Source organism: Mobula birostris, chromosome 28, assembly GCF_030028105.1.
Source record: "Mobula birostris isolate sMobBir1 chromosome 28, sMobBir1.hap1, whole genome shotgun sequence".
Taxonomy (NCBI): Eukaryota; Metazoa; Chordata; class Chondrichthyes; order Myliobatiformes; family Myliobatidae; genus Mobula; species Mobula birostris.
The window spans coordinates 37,713,798-37,738,914 of NC_092397.1; the positions used below are offsets into that span (position 1 = coordinate 37,713,798).

The 25,117-nt window shown below is 44.3% G+C and overlaps 2 non-coding genes across 2 annotated transcripts; one reads left to right on the forward strand and one right to left on the reverse strand.

Moving 5' to 3' along the window:
• Window positions 1–321: 321 nt before the first annotated feature.
• trnam-cau (transfer RNA methionine (anticodon CAU)) lies at window positions 322–393 on the reverse strand. The gene has a single exon. It is a non-coding gene; the product is annotated as a tRNA-Met (tRNA).
• A 6,129-nt stretch (window positions 394–6,522) lies between these two features.
• trnad-guc (transfer RNA aspartic acid (anticodon GUC)) lies at window positions 6,523–6,594 on the forward strand. Its single transcript has one exon. It is a non-coding gene; the product is annotated as a tRNA-Asp (tRNA).
• Window positions 6,595–25,117: the final 18,523 nt, after the last annotated feature.

Here is a 25,117-nt window from a genome sequence, read left to right on the forward strand (position 1 = left end):
CCAAGCAACACACACAAAATGCTAGAGGGGTTTGGCCTGAAACATCGACCGTATACATTATTCCATAGATGCTGCAGAACATTTTCTCTTGTATGAGAAAGAGATAAAAAAAAAAAACTGTTGATCACTGGCTCGAAGCACCAGCCTTTCGGTTAACAGCCGAACGCGCTCACCGATTGCGCCACAGAGACGAGAATTCAAAGAAGTACGAATAAATGGCACATTTCAATTGAAATGCGGTTTCTTTCTACAGATGCATAATGTGACACATTTGTGTTTTAAAACACGAAGGTGCATAAACGCTGTCGCCAACAGAAAATATAGCAGAGGATGGTTTCGATCCATCGACCTCTGGGTTATGGGCCCAGCACGCTACCGCTGCGCCACTCTGCTGGGGAAAATACAAAGAATTGTTGTGTGTGAATGTTGTGCTATGCTTTGTGTGTCTCTGTGTGTTTATCTCTGGGTCTGCATATGTCTGGGTCCATTTCCTCGTTTCCCCGTATTCATACCCACTTTCTAAACTTTCTTTCGCTCGTTCCCTGTTTCTCCTCTTTCTCTTTTTCTCCATCTTTCTTTCTTTCTTCCCTGCTTTCTGGTCCACCCAGTTATTATCTCTATGCCGTTTAGTCTCTATCCTTTCTTCCATCTCGTTCCCGCTATTTCGCCAGTGACTGTATTTTACATTATTTAATTTTTCAGACAGACAATTCATCCCACTTGTGAGGCTTTGAAAAACATAGCGACATTTTCACCCACAACGCGGATTCAATTCCGAGGTGACATTAACTTCCTAATCCTGTCCTGATGATTGAATGACTGTCGGAGTCCCTTCAGTGTTGAACCAGCAGTTCAAGTTGTGAAGCGGAACTCGCGACATTAATGCACTAGAAGTACTGACTTCAAATGCAGCAAATCCTCCACCGGCATTAAATGTTGGTATCATGTTCAGATCATCACGGCCGGACCAGTTAGTGACAGATAGGGAGGTGGGAACTATCGCTGATGCCCTGGAACGAGGGGCGGTTTTTCCATTTCTCCACTGAAGCTTCGTAACTGATACAGTAAGGGTTGGGTTTTAACTCCCCCACGTGGGACGGTGTAAAGACACGCTGGCAGCTGATTATCACCTATCACCTGGCTTCTCCCTCTCTTCTCCCACTTTTCAATCCTACTCCTCATTTGTTTACTCCAGTCCTCCTGAAGGGTCTCGGCCCAAAGCGTCGACTGTACTCTTTTCCATAAATGCTGCCTGACCTGCTGAGTTCCTCCAGCAATTTGTGTGTGTTAATCCGTGTGTTCTGTCTCACTTGCCAAACCCGTGCATCTGCTTGCTCATAACATCTTCCCAAATCTTTTGTAAAGTAGATATTCGGAGAAATGTTCTTATATTGCAAAAATAAAATTATGTTTGATTAATTCAACAAAAGCTGTTAATAGATACCAAAACGTACGATAGAAAATTGAATTTAAAGGCCTTTTTGATTAAGGAAATGGACCCTTTCACTCCCAGAGGCAGACTCTTGATATGAGTTGTTTCTTTGGTTTGGGAATGAGTTCCCAAACATTAAATTGATGTTATATCTGTTCGTGAATCTCTCTCTCTCTCTCTCTCTCTCTCTCTCTCTCTCTCTCTCTCTCTCTCTCTCTCTCTCTCACTCACACACACACACACACACAAACACCGATACACACACTGGCACACGCATGTAAACAAACAGATACACGCATACTCACACGCACGTAAACAAAAGTGCAGTGGCTGACAAACTAACGGAGTAAATGTGGCAACTCTGTGGAGATATTGAACACGAACAGGCCTGGAAATATCTCAAAGGAATTATGCTAATATTAGTTGTATGTGGATATTAATAAATACGCGATGGTCATAACCTCCTGGCAACGTGTTATGCCTTTGGAGAGACGGCGCTCCTGTGAAGACACCAACGGACAAAGCTCTAGAAACATTTCGGGGTAGTTAAACTATCACTGAAGTGGAGTTATGGGAGTGAGTTGCAAACTCAGCACAAGAAATGAAAGAAGTGAGAAGGGAATCTATGTGAAAAGCCGAGTGAGGGCGCAGTGCGGATGCTGAGGGATGAAGGAGAATCAGCGAGGGAAGGATGAGGGAGTAACTTTAAGTTCCTCAGTGTTATCATTTCAGATTATCAATCCTTGGCCCGGCACATACGTTTCATTACAGAAAAGGCTCGGCAGCGCCTCTACGCGTCATCTAAAATGTTGACAGATTTCCATAGGTGTGCGGTGGAGAGCATATTGACTGGTGGCATGAGGACCTGGCATGGGACCACCAATGCCCTTGTACGGAAAAGCTCACAAACAGTAATGGATAGAGCCCAGTCCAGCACAGGTAAATCGCTCCCCGCCGCTGAGCTCAGCTACACGGAATGCGGGATCCCGGCCATCCAGATCATACTCTCTTCTCGCTGGAGCATCAGGAAGGAGGTAACCCACCAACAGGTCCATTACCCCTCAGCCATCAGGCTGTTGAAGAAGAATGCACAACTTCATTTACCGAACACTGAACTGTACTCACAGCCCAGAGACTCACTTTCAAGACTCATCAATTCATGTTTCCGACATTTATTGATTAACTATTATTAATATTTGTGTAGTTTATGGTTTTGTTTACCTTTGTAGTTTGCTGCCTGCGCTGAGTGTGGCATTTCATTGATTCGCTTTTGTTTCGTTCTATTTACTGTTGACGCTCCTATGGTGACCCGTATATAATTCGGGAATACATTTAGTTTAATCTTGCAGCTTTGAATTTTCGGGAGAGGAATCTATTGGGTGAGACACGGATGCTGTTTCACACTGTTAGCGACGAGGTGGAAAGATTGGTGGAGCCCAGCAGCTTTATTCTCTGGGACAGGATTGTGGCAGAGGACAGCACCGAACGGAACGCCTTATCTCCGGACATAGAAGATAGGAAGGGGAGTGGGCGACACAGATCTTCCAGTTGTTTCATTTGAATGGTCATCTCTGCATTGGAATCACCGGACCACTGTTCCAGTATTTCATATGAACGTGCTGTTGTGACTGTAATCTATATTCTCATCCAGGAGGAACCAGTCTCATCACATCCCATTTGTTAAGACCTCTCAGGATTTTACATCTATTCTGTAACAAGTTCTTACTGCTCTATATTCCAAAAGATACAATCCTTGTATCTCGAGCTCGGTTCAGAACACAAGTTGCACACCACAGGTATTCATTTAATTTTAAGAAATAATGTTTACTCATTTCCCGCGATTAACACCAGCCCTTTAAATGCCCGTACTCTAAATGGTATTCCAGATGTTGTGTCTCTATATAATTGAAAAAAAACAATTTCTCTACTGATGGATTCGGGTCTCCTCGCTATAAACCTTGCTTGCTTAACCAAAGTTTTGGAACATGCTGTATGGTTGCCAGCAAGCATTTTGGAATTGACGTCCTCGCTCAGCTGAATCACGTTGACTGTCAGAGGGCGACAAAACCTTAGCATTTCGATAAAATGCTCCCTTCTATTTTAAACTACTATGTTGATTAACGTTACCTCCCATTAACTGAACTTCACACACTCACTAATATTTTGATATCTTTCTTTTTATGTAGTTTTAGAATCGGTGTGAAGCTGGAAGATGTATAGTCAGACAGTGAAGTGGGGATGTGGAACAGATTGACAGAGCAGCCGATGTACTGTGGGGAGAAGAGGCATTGTTTGCAGTCCAGAGCTTCTGCATACTGATCCATAGTAACCATCTGTAATCAATCCCCATCTTACCTCGTGTAGGTTCTTATGAATTCAGGGTGTTCCTTGGAAATTCTATCGGTTGAGTGACTCTGGTCACTCTTAACATTCGACTGATCATCTGCCACCAACATGGACTGAACTGCTTTCCTATTGAGCCGGACATCTCCAGAACTCCTAATCTTGGCGCTCCGTGAGTGTGTGAAGAAATGAGATTATTCCAGAGAGTATCGGCCCACCGTGTTTAAGGTCTCCTCAGCGGACAAGCCTAGTGACCACTTGCCGCGTTCCCTCCTTCACTAAAGATATCATTCCTTAAGCACGGTCCCTACCTGCAGGCAGGAGAACGGGGTCGTTTGGATCTTCCTTTCTCAGAGGCAATAGAGGCGAAATATATTAACGAGAGAGGATTCAAATTCATCGCACATTTATTATCAAAGAAGGTATAAATTATACACCTTGAGATTTGTCTGCTCATAAGCAGCCACAAGGCAAGAAACTCGAATAATCCAATTTTAAACAGACCAAAAGCCAATGAGCAGAGAAAGAGGGAGAAAGAAACACACATCGTGCAAACAAGAGAAGCAAGCTAACAGCATCCCGAACCAGACTGGATAACACATCCGCTCCCGGAGCATCCGGAGTCGGCCTAAAGACTCGGTCCCAGGTTTTCACACTCACGAGGCAGAAAAGCACAACAGCGGGATCAGCAGCGATCTATTTCGTTGTGTTATTTATCAATTACATCAACCGGCTGAGAAGTTAACGAGACCTCGGGATTGATTAAATTAAACTACCTTGGTGTGAGTGAAAGCATCGTAAGCTGCAAAATACCGACAGGAGGAAATAGTGTCCTTTGGCTCATTTCGGCTCTCTGTTGTTCGACCCATTGATGTTTGTCCCGAAGAACAGCCCAGAGACAAAGAGACAGAACGCAGAAGAGACACAATGGAAGATAAACAGAATGTGTGACAGCAGGACTACTGAAGTCGTCTTGATAGATAATGCAAAACACATTCATTGCTGACATGCCTGGAACGGGGTCTCCGAATGGGTCGCAGCACAGAGATAAAGACAGGATGGGACAGGGGGTAGGGAACACGGAAAGAAAACAGAGAGACACGGGCAGAGAGATAGGCGCGAAATAAATCAACGAAGAGCAGTTATTAAGGGAAACGATGTGATGTCAGCAGAACCCCGATAAGCAAAAATAAAGGTAAGGAATTGGAAGCGTCCACAACGGAGCAGCTCAGCACCACATTCAGCCAATAGCAGAGTGGCGCAGCGGGAGTGTGCTGGGCGCATGGTCATCCATTCGGACGAAACCATCTATGACTTGTCTAATTTACCGCGGATTCGAGAATCGAAACTTCCGTGCACTCTGTAAATTAACTGAAGCGTTGAATGCAGGGGATATTCATCAGGATTTTGCCTGAGATGGGGAGTTCCGGTATAAACTGAGACTGGATAGAGTGCGGTTGTATCCATGGAGTGCTGGAGGTGACGGAGGTCCTTGAAGGTCGTATCAGATTAGCGGGGGCCTATCAGAATACCAGTAAACTGCCCTAACGTGTGTACACCTAGACAGCATCAGATGAGGAACTTCATGAAGATGGTGTCTGGAAACTGGAACCCATGTCTGAGTGGCTGGTGGAAGCAGGTACACTCACAACATTAGAGAATTGTCTGGGCGAGCACCTCAACCATCAAGGCATTGAAGGCAATAGCTCGTAAGTGATTTTTTTTTTCTGGTGAGATTGGTTCTTGATTGTCAGCATGGACGTGGCGGGCCGAAACGCCTGTTTCAAGGTGGCATGAGTCTGTGATTCTATCTTACATTTGTTAACCACAATAAAATGGTGTAGTTTAATCGTGTACTGGAGAGAGGGTGTGGCGAGGGATCCCACAGGGATAGCTAGATTGAGTGGTGAGTAGACTGACACAGTCAGGGTCAACACATCATCCGGCATGTTTTGATGTGTCCTCGTTTGTTATGGGATTCTGGGTTAGACTGAGAGCAGGGCGCTGCACTGGTTGGTTGATCGAGAAAATGTGAAAGATAGGAAATCCATCTTTGATCGACTGGCCAGCCCAGGGTGAGTAATAATTTTATACTCAATCATGGATATAGCTATTTTCGGGGTTAGACCAGCCGGCCGAAAGGAGTCTGCGCATATCCGGTTCTATGAATAGTTTTTTTTTCTGATAGTTTCAATGAAGGATGAAAATTCTGCTAACTGCGATCGTTGGAAATCACTTTGCGTCAGTTTTCTGGAAGAGCGCTATGTTCACCATTATATCACCATTGTGCCATCATTCTGCAGGAGGCTTGGGTCCTGAATCGTCTCCAGGGGTGCATGACTGTGGCTCGAGCTGCCTGAGTCTGGTCAATCTGATTCCTGACTGTGCTGCAGTTCCCGTTATGTCCAGTTGATGGCGACATCTTTCTACAAACCGGAGATAGAAAACTCCCAGTAATTGGAACGGAATCGGACTGAAGTGAGAATGATCCCTTCAAAATTCGAAGAGCTACACATGATTTCCTCCATGTTGCATTTATTTTGAACAAGACGGAGTTGAGTTCGAACGAGAGTACTTCCTTTCGCTAATCCTTGAAGGCAATAGGTGAGGAAACTGAGGAAACTGGAGGAAACTGAGAAACCTCTGTGGGAAGGACACTGACTCCAAAATTGCACTCAACAAACAAGGTAATTCTATCCACCGTCTTGTGATTTTATATGTGCTTGAAATGACATATCCACAGTAATTCCTCGTTAGTGTAGTGGTTAGTATCCCCGCCTGTCACGCGGGAGACCGGGGTTCAATTCCCCGACGGGGAGATGCTGATTTTACTGCTCAAAACACAAAGAAAAGTGAACAAATAATTTGCCATTGAAGTGATCAGTTCAGTGCTCATTGGGAAGGTGGAATCTCTTGCTGCTGTGAGCTTGGAATGGTAGAATTTTCCAAGAAGAAGGACACGTTGTGTTCAGACTGTTTCTTCGAATCTCCCTGGGAGAATCTGTATTTCGCAGCGTTCGTTGTTACACTCAGCGGCTGAGTCCATCACTCCGAGCACACTGAACCGTGCCTTTAGTTGTCAGCTATCAACTCCCGCATTTTCGCACCACTTTAGCAAAGTCGCTAACCAACATTAACTGTCATTTGCATCCTCAGCTTGTTTTCCTGCGCAAAATGACTCCAGTCTCCTACTGTGCAAAGGGAAATCAGACTTTACAAAGACCTTTCTTGCCGAGCTTGACTGCACGTTATCTGTGAACTTTCCCTGCCAAAGCGCTACGTAAATTTGACTTACTGTAGCTCCTCCCACTTCCCTTTCGTTCTGTAAAGGACAACATGGATTGTGGGTGCAGTTGAATTGTCCAGAGAATTCAGGTCTCCTCAGTGATCCTGTCATCGACTATCCTGAAGAGGAGGGTTGCTGAACAACAATGTAGGCAGCCGTTCTTTGGGCCATCACGCCGCAGAGTGCTCTCAGGCAAGAAATTAAAACAAGGTTTAATATCAGCAACTGGAGCTGCACAAACTTCCTAGCAGGGATTGAAGTCAATTATAGGTTCCAAAGGTGATAATAGAGTCGTATATAACTCCGGACCAAACTTCTTACCCTTAACAGCGTCTAACGGGATCCACACGGCTGAAGTTGGTGATGAGCCCAGATATATCAAGGGTGTTTGCCCATTATTCCAGGCCAATGATGGCACAGCTCTCTTCACTCTCAGCCAACAGAACGTTTAATGCTGCTCAGTTTTGAGAGGCAGCTTTGCAGCTTGCTGCCATTTTGTGATAATGTCATTGGTGTTCAGACTTATATCTGCACCGTGGCTGTGTCGTTAGCCAATTACTGCAACACTGGAGCCATACAGATGATCTCACGAGCCAGTCTGGTGGGTCCCCAGAACAGGAACACTACAGTCCAGTAACAATGCTCAGTCTCCTTCAGCCTTCAACGCTGGCAGATGGTATGTATTTGCTACTACCTTCGCCAAATTGTAATAACCGCTTGACGGCGTTTGTTCAGACCAGAGACACCATTTAAATAGAAAGAGGATACCCCGGGACAATAAATACAGTCGGCTTGCCAGCCGATTCTGTAAGTGCCATTTAAAGAAGTTGTGATATCACTGGTGACATAGTTATTGTTACCTAAATCTGATCCCATCACCCCGTAGTTACAATAACAGACTTCACCCTCATCCTCATGAAGCAGCTTCAGAGCTGAGAATTCATACAGTCCATTATAAGAAATCTATTGCCATCGTTCAAAGCAGTTCCATTAACAAGTGTGATTTCTCCGGGCAGTTCAGCCCAATGCTCCTTTCACAGCTCTAAAATTGTTACCACAGTGAAAAACAGAATCAAACTTTCCCGAACCTCGTGACCTCCATTTGGCCTTCGGCCCGGCGCTGACAGCGATGGAAGCTTGTGATCTCCTCGCCGTCAGCGAAGGATCCGCCACCTTGTCACGGTTCTGCCACCTCGAATTGTCTTCAATTCCAAAGGGAAGTTACAGACTATTACTTGTGATAATCAACCCACACAAATTGCTGGAAGAACTCAGCAGGCCAGACCGCATTTATGGAAGAAGAACTTTTTTTTTCATAGATGCTGCCTGGCCTGCGGAGTTCCTCCAGCATTTTGTGTTTGTTGATAGAATTTCTAGCATCTGCAGATTTTCTCTTGTTTGCCAATTGCGATAATCGTTTGACAGAAAAAGTGTGATGAACAAAGCAACAATGAACCTCATGATACCGACCACCACCCCATTTCAGTGAAGCCTTCTCTTTTGTACAGCTCACTCTTGCACCACACGAAGTCCCGGAGAACCGGTAAATGCAAGCAGACATTTTCCATGCTGTGCTCGTTGACTTCATTAACTTTGTCTCCAACTTTCACCCTGCCCTCAAATTTACCTAGACCATTTCCGACACCACACTCTCTTTCTTCATCTTTCTGTCTCTATGTCTGGAGACAGCTTATGTACTGATGCCTACTATAAGCCTAGAGACTCTCATAACTACCTGGACAATTCCTCTGCCCAACCTGTCTCTTGCAAACATGCCATCCCCTTCTCGCAATCCTCCGTCTCCGCCGCATCTGCTTTCAGGATGAGGCTTTTCACTCCCGGACAAATGAAATGTCTTCCTTTTTCAAAGAAAGGGGCTTCCCTTCCTCCACCATCAACTCTGCTTTCAAAAGCATCTCTCCCATTTCACACACATCTGCTCTCACCCCATCCTCCTGCCACCGCACTAGGGATAGGGTTCCCCTTGTCCTCACCTACAGCCCCACCAGCATCCGGGTCCAACACATAATTCTCCGTAACTTCCGCCACCTCCAACGGGCTCCCACCACCAAGCACATCTTTCCCATCCCCCACCCCCATTTCTGCTTTCCGCAGGGATCGCTCCCTCCGCGACTCCCTTGTCCATTCGTGCCCCCAATCGCTTCCCACCGATTTCCCTCCCGGCACTTATCATTGTAAGCGGAACAAGTGTTACACCTGCCCTTACACTTCCTCCCTCACCACCATTCAGGGTCCCAGACAGTCGTTCCAGGTGAGGCAACACTTCACCTGTGAGTCGGCTGGGGTGATATACTGCGTCCGGTGCTCCTGCTGTGGCCTTCTATATATTGGCGAGACCCGACGCAGACTGGGAGACCGTTTCGCCGAACACATACGCTCTGTCCCCCAGAGAAAGCAGAATCTGCCAGTGGCCACACATTTTAATTCCACGTCCCATTCCCATTTCCATTCGGATATGTCAATCCACGGCCTCCTCTACTGTCACGGTGAAGCCACACCCATGAACGGGAAACAACATCTTATTTACCGTCTGGGTAGCCTCCAGCCTGATGGCATAAACATTGATTTCTCTAATTTCCGTTAGAAAGCACAGAAACCATAGAAACATTACACCACAGAAACAAGCCTTTTGGTCCTTCTTGGCAGTGCCGAACCATCTTTCTGCCCAGTCCCATTGACCTGCACCTGGACCATATCCCTCCATACACCTCCCATCCATGTACCTGTCCAAGATTTTCATATATGTTTTCATATATGTTCTGCCACTTTATCTGGCAGAACATTCCACACTCCCACCACTCTGTGTGTGAAGAAGCCCCCCCCCATGTTCCCTTTAAACTTTTCCCCCTTCAACCTTAAACCGTGTCCTCTTTTTTTTTTTTCTCTCCCTTAGACTCAGTGGGAAAAGCCTGCTTGCATTCACTCTATCTATACCCATCATAATTTTATATACCTCTATCAAATCTCCCCTCATTCTTCTACACTCCAGGGAATAAAGTCCTAACCTATTCAACTTTTCTCTGTAACTCAGTTTCTCAAGTCACGGCAACATCCTTGTAAGCCTTCTCTACATCTTTCAACCTGATTAATATCCTTCCTGTAATTAGGTGACCACAACTGCACACAATACTCCAAATTTGGCCTCACCAATGTCTTATACAATCTTATCATAGCATACCAACTCCTCTACTCAATACTTTGATTTATAAAGGCCAACATACCAAAAGCTCTCTGCATGACCCTATCTACCCGTGATGCCACTTTTACGGAATTGACTGGTATGTGGTCGCTTCCACAGTCTGCTCCAGGGTAGCTTGTAGATTGAGTTATCGAGTTTTTGAATCTGTTATTGATTTTTATGTAGTCGATTTGAATTTTGTTGTTCCCATCTGGGCTTCTCCATGTCCATTTCCTTCTTGGATGTCGTTTAAACAAAGTGTTGATGATTATCTGATTGTTTGTTTTACACCATGGTATAAGTTTTTCACCTGTTTCATTTCTTTCTCCCAATGCCTGGCCTACAGCAATACGGTCTTCTCTTCTATCACCAACTTTTGTATTGAAGTAGCCCATGACTATGATGGATTCTTGTGATTTGCATTTTTCTAGTGCTTTGTCTAGGGAGTGGTAGAAGGCATCAATTTCTTCCTCTGAGCTTGCCATTGTGGGTGCAAATACTTGGATGTTAGAGATGTTGTTATGTTGTCCTTTTAGTTTGATTAGCATCATTCTGTCTGAGATATACCAGCATCCTGACAGGCTCTTGGGTGTGTTTTTGTCTAAGACGATTGAAAGACCCTTTTCATGTTTATCTCCACCAGAGTATATCATCCTGACATAGGTGTTTGCGTTTTGCAGGTGGTCTAAAGCCGTGTGGAGAGCCATTGAGATTGCATCTGTCCTTGGCCTATTCTGGCAATAGGCAAGTTGCAATGGGTCCAGGTCCTTGCTGAGACAAGAGTTCAGTTTGGTCATGTGAAACCTCTCAAAACATTTCGTTACTGGAGATGTTAGTTCTACCAAGTAATAATGATGAAGGCTGCTCACATTATTCTTCTTAGGTACTGGTATAATTGTTGCCGTTTTGAAACAACTGGGAACTTCTGACTGTAACAGTGAGAGGTTGAAAATGTCCTTGAATAGTCACGTGAATTGGTTGGCACAGATTTTCAGAGCCTGAACTGGTACTCCATCGGGATATTTCACGTTGCGAGGGTTCACTGTCTTTAAAGGCAGCCGAGCATCCGCCTCTGAGACGGAAATCACTGGGTGATCAGATACAGCACGGAACTTCTCCCTTCCAAAGCAGGCAGAGAAGACATTGAGCCATCTGGTAATGAAGCATCACTGCCATTCATCCTATTGGGTTTCGCTTTGCAGGATGTAATGTATTGCAAACCCTGTCTGAGTTATCGCACATCCGATGTCACCTCGGATCTCGTTTGAATTTGTCTCTTCGTGCTTGAAATACCCTCCACAATCATATCTGGTTTTCAGGTACAGGCCTAGGTCGCCTGAGTTGAATGCCACAGATCTAGCATTCTGCAGACGACATGCAGTCCTTAAGTCCTGTATTCTTTGACTGTTTAACTGTTACCTCTGTGGTACAATTTAACTCTTTGCTCTGTTTGTATTTGTACACAACCATTGGCTTGTTCCCAGCATATAGAACAAATTATTGAATAGTACAGCACAGCAACAGACCGTTTGGCCCATAAAATAGATCCAAACAATATGAAAAGTAAATTAGTAAACCCCGAAAATCTAATCCTTCCGACCAACACAAGGTCCATCTCCCTCCATCCTCCTCATGTCCATGTACCTATATAAACATTCTGTAAAAAACCCAAATGTACTTAGGTCCACCAATCCAGCAGTCTGAGTAAAAAAAAAAACTTACCACCCACATCTCCTTTCAGACTATCCACTCTCACCTTCAACGTATTGGCCATTTCTACAATGTGATGAACACACTCCATATCGACTCGATCTGCGCCTCGCATAATGTTATAAAGCTCTGTCTGATCTCCCCTCGGCCTCTGCTGCTCCAAAGAAAACAGCCCAAGTTAGTCAGGACACTTCTGTCAGCACACGCCATTTCAACCAGAAAGCATCCTGGTAAGCTTCTTCTGCTCCTTCTCCAATGCCTGGAAATCCTTCCTGTACTGCGTCAACCAGAACTATATGCAGTTCTGGAGTTGTGGCCTAACCGAAGTCTTTTTAATGCTGCAACATCACCTCTTGAACTTTGAGCTCAATAACTCATCTCATTAAAACAAACATTTGATCAGCATCTTAACCGCAGAATTACCTCCGTAGTCACTTTCAAGGAGCTGTAAACTTGGACCTCAAACCGCTCTGCTCAGCAACACTGTTAATGGTCTTCACCCCGCTTAGCGCTTTACTACTTGCATTTGGCCTACCGAGGTGCAACACTTCACATTTATCTGTGTTCAGCTCCACCTGACATTTCACTGTCCTTATCTGCGAGTGATCTACATTGCACTGTGTTCTTTGCCGGATTTCTTCACTATCCACAACTGCACCACTTTTGGTATCATTAAAAAAAACTTATTAAACAACCCATCTACATTTTCATCCCAGTCATTTTAATATTTTACACATAGCAGGGAGCCCAGCACAGATCCCTGCCGAACACCACGAATTACAGACCTCCAGCTCAAATAAGCCTCTTCAAACACTTTCTTTAATCAAGAGGCACTTTGTTAAATGCCCGAATAAAATCCATGTAGACGACATCATCAGACCTACTTTCATCTACGTCTTTCGTCACCTTGTCAGAAAACTCAATCAAGTTGTGAAGCTGCGACCTTCCCAACAGGAAGACACGATGGCTCTCCCTAACTAGGCCGTGGCTTCCAAAAGCTCATATATACAATCTGGAAGAATGTAACCCAGAAATTTTTGTACAACTGACGTGTGACCTGCCGGTCTACAGTTCTCTGGATTTTCCCTTGTTCCCTTCTTACATACAGGTTTAACATTCGCCACTCACTCATCCTCTGGGTACTCGCCTGTACCTAGGAAAGATATGAAACTGCTAGTCAAGGCACTCTCGCCTCTTGCTTCATTCAAAAGCTTGACGTAAACCCCATCAGGCCCCAGGATGTCTTTAACCTTAATACGCATTAGGAGACCCAATACTTCCACCTGCTTAATCTCAAAACTTCATGACATATTATATTTGCAGCACTGTCTCCTTGTCCACATCTTTTCCCCTTGGTAAACACTGAAGCAAAGGACTTATCATGTATTTCACTCATATTCTCCATATCCAAGCAACTGTTCCCCTCTTTATCCTTGAGGGGTCCTACCCTCTTCCCATTTATATTCTTTTCCTGATATATGCATACAGCGCCTTGGGATTCACCTTAATTCTACTTGCCAAGGACTCTTCATGGCCCCTCTTGGCTTTCGTAAATTCCTTTTTTCAGTTCTTTTCTTGATTCTGTATGATCTTCAACTTCTTCAGTTGTCCCCAACTTCCAAAACTTTACTTAAATTTCCTTTTTATTCTTGACTGAATTCTTCAGTTCTGTGGGCATTCAAGTTTCTCTTCTATTTCCTTCTCTGTCCTTCGTTCTAACAGGAAGATACATTTCCTGTACTCTGTGCAATTAATTTTTAAACACTCTCGGCATGTCTGATGTGGATTTACCAGAATAAAAGATATTTCCGATTAACCCTTCTTAGTTCGTGCCTAATGCCCTCCTAATTTGCCCTTCTCCTATTTGAAGATAACCCATCCTTATCTGTCGCTATCTTAAAAGTGAGGGAGTTGTGGTCTCAGTCATCTAGCTGCTCATCCACTAACTGTGCAGTTACCTGAATAGACCCATTACCCAACAGCAGGTAGTAGTACAATCCCGTTCGTTTGATAGCACGCTTCCTGTTCTTCGGTTCTCTTCAAATGAACTCAGTGTCTGAACCCTCCTGTGTGTAGCTGTGAAATCGTCCTCATTTGTAGTCCAACTCACACCTCTTTTACCTCCTTCTCTAGCTTTTCAAAAACTTCAAACACCTTGTAGATTAATCACGCCTCCCTGCCCACTTCTCAACCAAGTCTCTGTAATGGACGCAACATTACAGTCCCATGTACTGATCCCTGTTCCGTGTTCATCAACTTTACCCATAATATTCCTGACATTCAAATACACAGCATTCAAACTATATGTTTCATCTGTTAATTTGATTTTGCCTGTCCATACTTTCACCGATGTCTACCTTCGTGTCTAAACCTTCACTTAATGACCTGGTGTTCCGATTCCCCGCCCCCTGCAAAACGAGTTTAACCCCCCTCCTCCCGAATAGCATTAGCAAACATCCCGGCCACCATATTTCTTCCCCTCCAGGTCAGATGTAACGGGTCACTCTTCAAAAAGGTCACCCCCTAGCCCAGAATAAGGTTCCAATGATCCAGGCTTGAAACCCTGCCCCCTGTACCATCTCCTCTGTCACCTATTCATTTGTGCTGTCATCCTATACCGACATACACAAGCCCATGGCACCGGGAGTAATCCAGAAATTACTACCTTGGAGTTCCTTCTCCTCATCCTATATCCTAACTCTATACACTCAGTCTGTAGAACCTTTTCCACATGTTTGACAATGACATTGGTGCTAATATGCACCACGACCTCTGGCTGTTCACTCTTCCCCTTCAGAATATCCTGCAGCCGCTCTGGTACATCTGGACCAAGCATCCGGGAGGCAACACAGCATCCTGGAATCCCTTAATTATCAAGTCCCCTATCACTCATACGCTGCCAGGGTTTCTTCATATCATTTTGAACTTAATGAAATCAATGGAATCAGGTGCAGGCTACAGTTACCAGAAGTGTTTGTGGACTTGGTCTTACTGCCAAATAGAAAGTGACAATGCCTGATTTCTTCCGGAAACCAAAAGCGAGCTGCATGGTGCAGTAGCTGGCCCAGAGATAGCCCTTAGTGTACATGGGAGGCAGGAGGAAAAGGGAATATGAGACAGGGGAGTTACCGTAAATTGGGTTAGGACCATATCCGTGACAGATAAGTCCTTCAGAGACCGGGTCCAATTTTGGTCCAGGATGAGGAGCAGCTAGAGCCAGTGCCTGATTCCGGGAGCAACTCTCAGCAATACCAGGACCAGTGGAGTTGTCAAATTGTGGCTGGGTGGGAATATTTCACTGGAAACGTGATTATAATCACAAATTGCGGTAATGCCATTGTGTCCTACCCTGGTTCTGGAGGGGAGCTATGAGTGGAACTGGAATTATACCTTATTTCTGATGGAACCGGTTTTCTTTCAGAGACCAAAGGCAACTTGGATGGTGTGTTCACTGGCCACAAAATACAGTCAGATGTGTGCATGGTGACAGAAGGAAAGAGGTTTCTTTCCAAACTCTATACACTCAGTATGTAGGATCTCATCTCATTTTGTGACAATGACATTGGTGCCAATTTGCACCAGGACCTCTGGATTTTCACTTTAACCCTTGACAAAATACTGCAGCTGCACCTATACATCCTGGATGCTAGCACCGGGGAGACAACACACCATCCTTGTGTCTCTTTTGTGGCCACAGTATCTCCTGCCGGTCTCCACTACTTAGTAAGTAATCTGTGACTATCACACTGCCTGACTTTACCCTTCCGCTGCTACAGGGGAACCGCCAGGGAATCCTCATCTCGTTTCGAACTTCGTAGAATCAGGTACAGGCAAAAGTTTCAAAAAGTGTTTGTGGACTCAAGCTGACTGTCTGAGAACTTCGAGTAAAAACTGTTACACTCTAGACATTGAAAATCACAGAGGTCAGGCCCAGAGGCCAAGTCTTGGCTGGTGTAAATAGAAGGTGACTACTCCGGTTTCCTTCCAGAGACCAAACGCGAGCTGAATGGTGCGTTCACTGGCTGTAAGATACTGTCAATTGTGCACATGGGTAACCGAAGAAAAGAGACGATGTGAGACGGGAGTGACCATGGCCAGGGTCAGGGTCATATCAATGACGGTGATGTCCTTCCCAGAGAGAGCCCGAGTTCATGGCCATAGTCTGAATTACATTGTAAAGACACAGGAATCATTAAGAAATCTCCCTGAAAGCACGTACTACGGGGCTTAATGACAACATTTATCGCATTGTTATGAGACTAGCCATATATGATGAATTATTGTCCTCAAAATCTGCCACATAATGATCTTGCACCTTATGATTTACCTTTCTCCGCAGCTCTTATACTTTGTTCTGCATTTTGTAAGTGTTTCAACTTGTACTACCGCAATACACTGCATTATTTTTTGACCCAGTATGCTATCACACCAACAAGAGGGGAGGCCTGTCAACATCTGACATTCTGCAACATTCAAGGGACAATTTTGAGTTCGGAAATTATTGAGCCTTCAGGAACGAATGATCATAACACTGTTAGTCTCGAAGTACTTTGGGGGAGGATATCAGCAAAAAGGAAAGTCCTTAGATTGAATTTCACAAATAAAAATTTTGTGCAGATGCGGCAAATACCTCAGAATGTAAACTGGAATAAACTGCTTGACATTGTGTCGGATGACGGACAGTGGTATCGATTTAAATAGGAAATACATGTGGTGCAGGAAATGTTCATGCCGAAGGTCAAGAAATGCAAAAAAAAAAAAGAGAGCGAAAGAAACAATAGATCAACGACATTGATGAGCAAAGATACATAAAAAATACTGAAGAAAAGACAGCTAAGTAAGGAACACAGAACGATTGGTAATACATTTTCATACAGGGCATATGAAATTATGAGAGCTATAGTCAAGTGGGAAATTCAGATTGCCAAAGAGAGGTTGAGAAGGATATTGCTGATAATATTAAGATTGACAAAGAGATTTTGTCAATACTTCAATCATAAAAGAAATTTTAAGTGGAAATTTAAATGTATTAAGAAAATGTATTAAGAATTTATCACTTCTTAATGTATTAAGAAGTGATAAATTATGCAGAGGAGGACATAGCAGATACTCTTAACTCTTATTTTGCTAAAACATTCACCTGCAAAGATGTTAAAAATAAAGTTGGTGAAGCTGATTCAGAGATCTTAGACAGTAAGTTCCTGCTTCAGCTGAAAAGGCTGAAGATAATTAAATCTCAGTGTCAGACAACAGATATCGAAGGGTAGTTAAAAAAGTCTATGATTAAAAATAAAAACACATAACACGATTTTTTTTTCAAATCTCTGTGAAGATTTATGAAGTCTTTAAGGACTTGAAATGGGCTAAAATTTTCCTGGTACATAAGATGGGTGACAGCAGTGAACCCTTTAAGTATTTATCAGTAAGCTTAGCGTGTATCATGGGTAAGGTAAGAGAAACATTAACAAACATCGAGTTGAAAAAGCATCTGATAACAACAGTGATGCAGCAAGTGGGAATAAAAGGATCCTTGTCTGGATGACTGCCGGTGACTAATGGTGTTCCCCAGGGATTGATGTTGGGACCAGTACTTTTTGTTGTATATAAATGATTTAGATGATGAAATAGATTAACTCGTTGCCAAGTTTGCAGATGATGGGTTGATTGGTGCAGGGCAGGTAGTGTTGAGGAACAGGCAGGATGCAGAAGCTCTTCAACAGATAGGGAGGAAGGGCAAGGCAGTGGCAAATGAAATATCATGTTGGAAAATGCATTGTCATACATTTCGGTAGTGGTGATAAATGTGCAGACTGTTTTCTGAAAGGGGAGAATATCCAAAGTCTGAGAGGTAAAGGGACCTTGGAGTCATTGTGTGCAACACCCTAGAGGTTAACTTGGCGGATGAGTTAGTGGTGAGTCAGGCTAATGCAATGTCAGCATTCATTTCAGAGGTTTAGAATACTAGAGCAGGGATGTGATGCTGAGGCCTCACATTGAGCATTGTGTACAGTTTTGTGCTCCTCATCTCAGACGCGATGTACTGACGTTGCAGAGGGTCTAAAGGAGGTTCACAAGGATGATTCCAGGAATGAAAGAGTTATTTCATTCTGGGATTCCAGGAATGAAAGAAGAACATTTGAAGACTCTGGGTCTGTAATCACTGGAAATCAGAAGGATGAGGGACGTTATCATTGAAACCTTTCGAATGTTGAAAGACCGAGACAGAGTAGATGTGGAAAGGATGTTTCCCATGATGGAAGAGTCCAGGACAAGAGGGCACAGACTCATGATAGAGGGGTGTCAATGAAAAATAGAGATGTGGAGAATTTTCCTTAGCCTTAGGCTGGTGAATTCCTAGAATTTTTTTGCTATGTGCAGTTGTGGAGGTCGTTGGGTGTATTTAAGACAGGGATTGATAGGTTCTTGATTGGACATGACATCAAAGCTGATGGGGAAAAGGTCTGAAAATGGGTCTGAACAGGAGAAGGAAAGGATCAGTCATAATTGAATGTTGGAGCAGACTTGATGGGCCAAACGGCCGAGTTCTGCTCCTCTTTCTTATATTGTTTTACGGTCTTCTGTCAGCAGAAAGGCAGCATGGGTTCAGAAAGAGTAAATCATGTTTTACTAACATGTTGAAGATTCATTAAGAGGGAAATAAGATTTAGGATAACAATAAAGAGGTGGTATCATTTCATTGAGTTCAGAAGGATTTTGAGAAGGTCCCAGAAGATGTTCAAAGTGGGTTTCCACAAGAATCATTTTTGGGGCTGCTATTGTTCTTATTTACATTAATGATTTGGATAAGCACAGAACTATTAAACTATTTAAGTTTGCAGATGACACAAATTAGAGAGATGGGCTAATAATCTTCAGGCAGCAGAATCAAAACAGGTAGATCTAAACAAAATCCTGAAGTGGGCAGATAGATGAGAGGTAAAATTTAATGTAAGTAAATGTATAATATTACATATAGGAAGTAGAAGTATCAGATATAAATATACAATGGGGGTCTTGAGTAAGAAAGTGCACTTTATGAGATAAATCTGAATGTCCTAGAAAACATCACTATCAACATCTAGGCAATGCACTGAATCAATTCAGAAGGCTAATATAATTTTCGGCTATATAATACGCTCAGAGGAGCTCAGAGCCAGAGACGTCTCCTTAAGCTGTTTCATACACTTGCGAGGCCACGCCTTGAGAACTGTGTACAATTCTGATCTCCATGTTCTGTAAGGGATGTGAGGGCTCTGGAAAGGTATCCGAGAAGGGCAACTACTCTCATTGCAGGACTGCTGGGTGTGAGCTATGCAGAAAGATTGTGAGAATTGTAGCTATTTGGCCTAAGTTGACATATAATGAGAGGAGATATGATAGCGGTGTTCAGAATCATTGAGAGCAGAGGTAAGTAGGATGCCAACTGCTGCTTCAAAATTAATCCATCAACAAGGAAACATGGAGTCTGATTCAAGGGAGATTTTAAACTAACATCAGAAAGCAATTCTTTACGGAGTGATATGTCAGATACACAATGAACTCAACACTCTCACACAGAAGTATAGGCTGGCAGGTACAGAATGAACCACGCTCTCACACTGGACAAAAAAATCACGTACGTTCGAATGATGTTCGTAGACTTCAGTTCAGCATTGAACACAATCACTCCTCAGAAACTGACTGGAAAACTGAGCCTACTGGGCCTGAACATCTCCCTCTGCAACTGGATCCTAGACTTGCTGACTGGGAGACCTCAGTCAGTCCGGATTGGAAGCATCATCTCCAACACCATCACACTGAGCACGGGAGCCTCACAGGACTGTGTGCTCAGTCCACTGCTGTTCAATCTGCTGACCCACGACTGTGCTGCAACACACAGCTCGAAGCACATCATCAAGTTCGCTGAAAACATGGCCGTGGTGGGTCTCATCAGCAAGAACGATGAGTCAGCATACAAAGAGGAGGTGCAGCGGCTAACGGACTGGTGCAGAGCCAACAACCTGTCTCTGAATGTGAACAACACTAAAGAGATGGTTATTAACTTCAGGAGGACACGGAACAACCACTCTCCGCTGAACATCGATGACTCCTCCGTAGAGATCGTTAAGATCACGAAATTTATTGGTATTCACCTGGCAGAGAATTTCACCTGGTCCCTTAACAGCAGCTCCGTAGAAAAGAAAGCCCAACAGCGTCTGTACTTTCTGCTAAGGATGAGAAAAGTCTATGTTCCACCCCCTATCCTCACTACATTCTACAGATGTTGTATTGAGATCATCCTGAGCAGTTGCATCAGTGTCTGGTTCGATAATTGCACCATCTCTGATCGCAAGACCCAGCAGCGGATAGTGAGGTCAGCTGAGAAGATCATCGGGATCTCTCTTCCCGCCATCAGAGACGTTTACACTACACACTGCATCCGTAAAGCAAACAACATTATGAAGGACCCCACGCACCCCTCATGCAAATTCTTCTCCCTCCTGCCATCTGGCAAAAGGCACCAAAGTATTCGGGCTCTCACGACCAGAATATGTAACTGTTTCTTCCCCAAAGTCATCAGGTTCCTCAATACCCAGAGCTTGGACTGACACCAACCTACCGCCCTCTACAGTACCTATCGTCTTGTCTATTAATCATTGTAATGCCTGCACTATTTTATGCACTTTATGCAGTCCTGGGTAGGTCTGTAGCCTAGTGTAGTTTTGTGTTGTTTTACGTAGTTCAGTATAGTTTTTGTATTGTTCATGTAGCACCATGGTCCTGAAAAGCATTGTCTCGTTTTTAATCTGTACTGTGTATGGTCGAAATGACAACCATAAGTAACTTGTCATGACTTGAAAGGACTGGCAGAGGGGAAGAAGCTGTCCCTCAGTCACTGAGTGTGGGATTTCAGGCTTCTGTACCCTCTGCCTGATGGTAACAGTGAGAAAGGGGCATGCCCTGGGTGCTGGAAGTCCTTAATAATGGACTTTCCCTTTCTGAGATACCGCTCCCTAAAGATCTCCTGGGTACTTTGTAGGCAAGTACCCAAGATAGAATAGACAGGATTTAAAACCTTCTGCACTACTTTCGGTCCTGTGCAGTATCACACTGTATCATAGACTGACAGGTACAGAGTGAACCCCACACTCTCACACTGTACCAAAGACCAGGAGATACAGGAGGAACACCACAATCCTGCAATCTATGCATCTGTTTCTGGCTGTCTTTCTGCGTGCTTCACCTATGAATCTGTCAGTTTGTCTGTCAGTCTCAGTCGGTCGGTGGGTCGGTCTCTCTCAACCTCTCCCTCTCCCTCTGTCTCTCCCTCTCACTCTCCCTCCCCCTCCCCCTCTCCCCTTTCATCCTTCCCCCCCTCCCTCTTCCCCACCCCTGCCCCTCTCCACCCCTCCCCTCTCTCTCTTTCCCTCCGCACTCCCCTTCCCCTACACCTCTCTGCCACCCCTCTCCACCCCTCTCCCTCTGCCCCGCTCCTTCTCCCCGCTCACTCTCTCCCTCTCCCTCTCTCCCTCTCCTCTTCTCTCCTCGTATTACTTCCAACAATTTACCTCACGCTTTTTTTTTCTCTCGTTTAGTTCCAGCCGTTATGTACCTATTCATCTGCCAATTCCCAATATGTTTTTTTGTATTAACAGTCTGTCCAACCCTTTGCAGATTGAAAAAAATATTCTCGAATTGTTTTGACCTTTGACAGTTTTGAGATACCCATTAAATGATCTTCCATCAGCAACATGACACAAAAAATGCTGAACTCAGCAGAGTTCTTTGTGTTGCCCTGGTTTGTCAACATCTTCAGATTTTCTGTTGTTTCTATATTAGCAACGTGCTTATTTTACCGTTTCCATCCGGTTCTCGGTCTCTCTACAGTATCTTTGTTCGAATCTGTGTTTGTGTATTTCGATTTGTATTGACTTCATTAATTACAGCCTTCATATACAAGAAAAGTAAAAATCTTTGTTATGTCTTTGTCTGAAAGCGCAATGTGCAATTTATAATAATTTATAATAAATAGTATGTACAACGGGATAGTCACTATAACATAGCAATACGTTTTTGAAATTGTTTCTGTGTGTGTGTGTGAGAGGGAGAGAGAGAGAGAGAGAGAGAGAATAGTATTGAATTGCAGTGTTTGTTCAAGCAACTGTAATTAAACAAGTTAGTGAGGTGTATAACCGTATCTCGGGAGACGAATCCTTTGTATAAATCTGGGCGATAGGAATGTATAAGCTGTCTGCCGGAGCTGTGAATACAGGAGCAACAGGAGCAGATTCTCGCTGAAATGGTGTATCCGGTCATCTGGCGGGTAGAAGCCTTTTACTATCCTTTTATTTCAGCCTTTGGAATTCCCGGTAAGCCGCAGTGTCAGCTGCCGTGGGATGTTGAAGTTTAATCCCAATGATGTGATTGATCCTGCCGCTGGTTTAAACTCGCACATTCCAGTCCCAGTATTCCGCATTTCAGGAATGGAGCGGAAACGCCGGGACTATAGATGCTGGGATTTCTATCTAAAAACAAACTGCTGCACGAAGTCAGCGAATCTGCCGATTTCTGTGGGACTGGGCTGGTCAGGCAGCGTTCTTCCAGCGGTTTGTGATTAATATTGAGATGTTCGACTCTCTGCTTTTGGTCATACAGTAGCTGCACTGCATTTGCAAATACTGTGTTTTCAGCCCACGGAACTTATACCAATTGATAGTCTTCATTTGAATGTGAGAGATTATCTACTTAGGAACAACAATCAAACCGTCGACTGTAATAACACTTTAGCAAATGTGAGGAGTTCCGTGTTGTAACACGGAACAGTTGCGGATTTTCAGTAAATGTCTGCGATATGACCGAATATAAAGCAGTTGATAGACAACACAATGAAGTCGATGCTGAGTCAATTAACACAACCGACGTGGTGTTTCATAGTTATCAATACTGTGAAATGTATTCCATTATATCTACACCTGACACGGTTACAGACATCTGACTACGGCACCGAGTTTCAGTTTTTTTTTTAAATAAAAGGAGTTTGAATTTCTCTCAACTGCTTCCCTGTGTTGGATTCAATGGGAGGCGTCATGTCTGTCTGTGAGGTTGTGTCAGACTGCGCTGTATCTGTTGGACTCAGTCAATATTCTGTTGTAAAGTCAGTGAGGTGGCAAATGCTGGAATAGGAAACAAACTCTAAGCCCCAAACAGCTTGTAGGAAAGAGAAACCAGTTAACACTCGTGTCAGGGGTCTCCCTGAGAACAGTTCCGAGGAGAGATACTTTAAATGTTTTCCACATATTCTGTTTTGCCTGGATGAGTGTTTTTGTTCCATCCTTCGGCTGTTCTGTCGCTGACAGGGATCGCCATGGAAGTTGATGATTGTCTGATGGAAGAATCTCGCCATCAGCGTCCGGATTTATTCATTTCATCCAGACGCGACGCTGACGGTGCCAGGAGAAACTTCTCATTTAGTAGTGACTCTGAGGAGGAATTTATCCAGTTTTAGGGCTTTCCGCTGCCACTTCATATTTCGGCTATCAGTAAGTAATCCGTAGTCAGATCATACTGACTTTATTTTACTGTGTAAACTGCTTCAGTCTCCGCCACCTCTGCGCCCTCTCTCCGCTAAATGCTACAATAAAGTAAAATTACAGAATCCCCTCAAACTGCTGCATTGGCTTCTGCTCAGTATTTTCTCAACTTTCTGTTCTCTGTCTCTCTTCCAGCGAACTTGGTGGCGATTGTGATCCTGTACCGGGGAAAGTGCGGTCTCTCCAAATGTATCACACGCTACCTGGTGGGAACGGCAGCGGCCGATCTCCTGAACGTAATCTCCGATCCGCTGCTTAGGTGGACTGCTCGGATTTATTTCCCCCGATCATTCCTGAGAATCACTCCTGTGTGCAGAGTCGGTCTATTGGTGGTTAATGGGAGCATTGCGATCTCAGTCTGGCTGACTGTCGCTTTCACCGTCGATCGATTTGTGGCTATTTGCTGTGAGAATCTGAAAACAAAATATTGCACCGAGAGAACGGCGGCTATGGTTATCGGGACAGTGAGTGTGCTGGCCTGTTTGGAGAGTGTGCCCTGGGGCTTTATAGACGGGCCTAGAGAAATAATTGACGGTATTCCCTGGGATTGTGCTCTTACACCGAGCTTCGCAAACTCTCCTTCATGGGCAGCATTTGAGTTGTTTGACCTTATTTTAACCCCTTGTGTCCCATTCTTTCTGATTTTGCTCTTCAATATTCTGACTGTCAGGCGGATTCTAGCGGCCAGTCGAGCCCGCAGGGGGCTCCGGGGACAACAGGCGGGAGAGAATGACAAGGACCGGGAGATTGAGAACCGACGCAAATCCATCGTTCTGCTCTTCAGCATAACCGGTAGTTTCATATTGTTGTGGGGAACAATGGTGGCTTTTTATATCTACAGACGGATTTCAATGAGTTTTGTTGATTCTGTCACGGATCCCCGTTACATCACAGAACACACAGCAGAAATGCTGCAGGTTCTCAATTCCTGCACCAATACATGTATCTACGCCCTGGCTCAGAGCAAATTCCGAGAGGAACTGAAGAATGCGGTGAAATACCCACTGAATCCGATTTTGAAACTCATGAAACGTTAGAAATAAATGTTGTGAAGTTTTACGATTCAGCTGCCTTCATGCTCCCTGTTCTGTACCCCAACTTGTGGGTAAATGGAAACAATGTGATGAACAGAGTTGCAAAACAAACTCGAGAAAATCTGCAGATGATCGAAATACAGAACAACACGAATATAATAAGATCCTGACGAAAAATCTCGGTGACACACAAGATGCGATCTCGGCCGAAAATGTCGACTCTTTACTCCCTGCCTCACACAAAATGCTGGAGGAACTCAGTAGTTCAAGCAGTATCTATGGAAAAGAGTCAATTGTCGACGTTTCCGGTCGAGACCCTCATCACAGACTTGTCTATCTGTTTTTGGCTGTCTTTTTGCCTGCTTGACCTATCAATCTGTAAGTTTGCCTCGGTCGGTCGGGCGGTCGGTCCCTCTACCTCTCCTCGCCCTTCCCCTTCCCTCTCTCCTCATCCCCCTCCCCCTCCACCTCCCCGTGTTCTTCTCCCCTCTCCCTACCCCTCTCCGTCTTCACCTCCATCTGTCCCCTGTTCCCCGTCCCCGC